The sequence below is a fragment of the Etheostoma cragini genome, chromosome 20 (genome assembly GCF_013103735.1).
Source record: "Etheostoma cragini isolate CJK2018 chromosome 20, CSU_Ecrag_1.0, whole genome shotgun sequence".
In the NCBI taxonomy this organism is placed as follows: domain Eukaryota; kingdom Metazoa; phylum Chordata; class Actinopteri; order Perciformes; family Percidae; genus Etheostoma; species Etheostoma cragini.
Genome location: NC_048426.1, coordinates 2704905 through 2709089, shown reverse-complemented (window position 1 = coordinate 2709089; position 4185 = coordinate 2704905). Strand labels below are relative to the sequence as shown.

At 42.2% G+C, this 4185-nt stretch overlaps 1 protein-coding gene across 2 annotated transcripts in view; it reads right to left on the bottom strand.

Annotated features, from left to right (window-relative positions):
- Positions 1-4185, bottom strand: part of LOC117936386 (protein jagged-2-like) — a 65996-nt gene that overhangs the window by 27287 nt on the left and 34524 nt on the right. The gene's annotated exons all lie outside the window — the stretch shown is intronic.

Genomic DNA, 4185 nt, shown 5'->3' with positions numbered 1-4185 from the left:
TTTAAATTGGTTTGATGTTCCGAAACACTTAAGTGTGAAAAACATGCAAAGGAACAGGAAATGAGGAAGGGGGCAAACCCTTTTTCACACCACTGTATGTGAAATATGGGGAGGCCAGCGAAGGGTTAGCTAATCTGTTGGTTTAATGGCAGCACTCTGTTATTCCAAGGCCAGTGCTAACCTTGCCCCACCTGTCCTGTCATTTCTCCGTCGGGCTATTTTAGGGAGCAACCCACGACCCCCACCCACCCACCACTGGGCCTCCACTCCGTCTCACAAACACTTTAAAATGGACACAGACCAAACACTCCCAGCAGTGACAGTGGCAGACCGGAGGCTGGCTTTCGAATGTCAGTCCTTTTTTTTTTTGTAATCAACTAATATGTGTCTATTCATCCAAATTGCATACAACCACATATTTCAATAATCTCTACTGTTTTCTATTAGTGCAGATGGCTCTACTTTTTTTTCCAAATCTAGGACATTTAATCACCTATCTGCCTATATCTGAGCTAGAAAAAAACACAAAAGCATGCACGACAACTTTTTGTTGTGCAATTTGTAAGCTGAAAACGCCTTTAACTGCATGCACGACCGCAACGACTTAAATCTGCTCTCGCTCAGTGAGTTATGTGTGTGTGTGTGTGTGTCTGCAGTGCTGTGTATTGATTACTACAGTATGTGGTGTTGTCCGGCACTGCGGTCTGGGGCGGCGGTGCCCTGCACACTGTCAGCTGTGCAGCGGCGGGAGCAGTGTGGACAGTCTGTCTGGCTGCAGTGTGGGAGAGCAAGCAGCCACAGGCCAAGGGTGGCATTACCCACAAGCCCCGTCGCCGGGCTGCTGCCATCCCATCAATGGAAGAGGGGCCGCAGGAGCCAGTCGGAGACGAAAATATCCCGCCTACCCACAAACCCCCACTCCGCTGCTGCCCCTCAGACAAACCACACCCATAGAACGGGCCGGCAAGGCAGGGCAGGGGAGGGGTAGAGAGGCCTGTGTGTGTCTGTGTGTGTGTGTGAGGGACCGCTGAATTATTTACAGGCAAGCCTTGCGCCCAAAATCCAGCGGACGGACTTAGCCCGCTGTTGCCTAGCTACATGTTTAGTAGTGTCACATGAGGGAGCGTAGGTTGTGAATGCGCTGTGTGTAAGAAACAAGATACCAAACACACATTTTCTCTCTCTTTCCTTTCTCTGTGTTTAACCCCTTCAGTCTCTATTTCTCTTTTGCTCTCTTTCACTTTCTCTGACATCACATTAACCCTAATATGTTCTGTCTATGTCATTGGATTGTTTACCTAAAGGATAACTCAGGGTTGGTTCAACTTGGGTCTTATTTTTTTGGAGTTTTGGACATTATTTCTTTCAGCTCCAACAGCTTTTTAGATTTGGTTCAAAACAAGCTGAGTGGTTTGAGAAAATAATCACAGCTTGAAGGTATAGTTTGGATCTGTTAAAGTGTGGCTGGATGAGTTACTTCTCCATAGTCAGTGTGTTAGATCCAGTAGATGATGGTCGGCCCTCCCCCAGGTTGGAGAAGCAGGCAGGAGTACCAACATGGAAGATAAGCAAAGTCCTGCTGTGGACGGGGGCAGCAACTGAACACATTTAAACACTAACAGAACTGTGAGTTTTGGTGATACCAGTATTGAAAAAGCCTCGGATTCTGCCATCATGCTGGTATCAGAATCACAAGTACTGGGGTTTGTGCACCAATCCAATAGCACGTAATTTATTCCAGAAGAAAATGTACTTAAAGTAGTTTACTTTTGTTCTTTTCTTTCATGACTGAGTGTCAAACTGGATAGAAAAATAAAGTTATTTGGCGTTTGTTGTTTGTGTTCATGTTTTACAAAGTGTTAAACTAAAGTGATAGCAATCATATCACATCTACACAAGTTTAGTAGAATACTGCGGTTAAAACATAATAATATACTGCATAGGTATTTGTTAACACACTGGTATTGGATTGGAACTCTGTATCAGCCAATAGGCAATTTCAGGTATTGGAATCAGTATCAGGAAGCAAAACAATGATTTTGGACCTTCTCTAGTTAAAAGTCACACAATAACACTAACTAACTAACCAATGGAGGCAGCGGTAGAGAAGCAACTTCTGTGTTCTGCGAGGTAAAATCTCTGTTTTTGTCAAGAGTCTTGTTGCTTCAGAGAGCACAGATAACGGCTTCAGTTCCCCGTGGTAAAGGGCTACCTGACAGCAAGGTAAAGCCGTAAACATACTCTAAATACAGCGTCCACTTAAACAGAAAGAGATGTTTTTAGATGTCTAAATGTGTTTATCTGCTGCCCCCGTCCACAGCAGGACGTTGCTTATCTTCCATGTCGGTACTCCTGCCTGCTTCTCCAATCTGGTAATCTACTATACAGTATTTTTGTATATGTCTACATTTGTGTGTGTACTTTGTTTATTTATTTTTTTTAAATACGCAATTACAGATTTCCACAACACCCTCACATTTATTTTGTGTATTTCTGTAATGTAATTTTTGTTCTGTGAAACTTTACTAAACTCGGCTACTACGGAGAAGTAGCGCATACAACCACACTGGACACACTTCTGAACTGTCCCTTTAAGGTCCACATTCACATTCAATGCAAACAGACACCCTGCTGTAGGGTAAGGTGTTACAATCAACTGTTGGCTGAAGTTTCATACACATGATGAGGATGACAGGTCAGCCATCTCCATGACAACTGTCAAAACTCCATGGACTGATGATGACTAAAAATAGAGTTAAAAGCTTGTAAGTGGACATTGAAAAAAAGATTATTTTGCTCAACAGCTTTTTCTAAGGTTAAGAGGGAATTCTGAGTTGTTGTTTTTTTTACTATAGTAATATAATCCATAGTCTTGGTTTGCCAGACCTCCTCCAAAGGGCGGCGAAGCAGGGTCTGGTTACTCCACACAGCATTCAGGGATGGGAGAAAAACCTGATCTGGTTTAATGGCATTTCTTTAAACCAATCACAATTGTCATGGGTGCTGCAAAACTCCACACAGAGTGTGCAAAATAGTCATGTGACAGAAAACTCCAACTGGACAGATAGTCTAGCTAGCTGTCTGGATTTACCCTGCAGAGATCTGAGGACCAGGTAACCATAGTCCTATATCACGGATATAGACTATATAATCCATAACTTGGCTTAAAATCTGCTTAAATTTGTCCCGACGTAAAACCCATTCATTTAATTAATTTGCATTCTCTCACTCTTGTTGTGTGAAATGTTTTTTATGGTGTTATGTTATGTCTGGTGCCAACAGCTGCACATTTACACTGATGATGTCAATGTGATGAATGTGATTATCTCACATAAATCAACAACAAAAAGAGCTTTTATTCTCTCTGTAGCCATCTTCCATGCGATGCGATGAATCTCCAAATCACATGTTGAGGCACATTCCAGGGTGTTCCTCTCTCTTTCAATCCTCCGGCCTCTTTTCAATGAGAAATATCAGCTTTAGTCTTTTTTTTGTTGGCGAGATCTTAAATAAATCAAACCTGTCTCAGAATAAATCCCTCCTGTCTGTCTCTTCTCCTCTCCTACCATTTCCAACAAATACTTGTCACTGTGAGTAGTGTGTTTGTGTATGTGTGGCTTTTTAATGCTCATGCGCTCCACTGTGTCTAAATGTACAGTCAAGTTCCACATCTAAATGCCTCTCCTGTTCACATAACTGCTACAACAAACACCTTGTCAGCCTTTTTTCCTTCTTTTTTTTTTTCTTTTTTAATTGCTCATAGTCCAGTGTTCAGCCATTTTACAGGCATGTAACTCGACTGTTCTCCCTGTGTTGTTTTATTAAGGTGAACACAATTTGACCGTGTTTGTCTAACAATATACTTTATGAGATGCCTTTCTTTCCTCCTGTTTCTACCCGTTTGTCATTATCTGCCAGCTGCAATCTCCACTAATCTGTTATTTCGGGTTGAGTTCTTTGTGAATCCGGCGAAAATATATGAACACATAAATAAAATGTTATTTTATGCTGTCAGTCATCCCACTACACCTGGTTAGAATTCATGTGATTAGTCTGTGAGTCTGTTTCTATTCTTGAATATTGAAAGTATAATTGGGTGGAATCAGGCGAGTGCCAGCCATAACAACACCCAGGGTAGGAAGAGGTGATGTGGGCTTCAGACATGACATTAGAAACGGGGGGGGG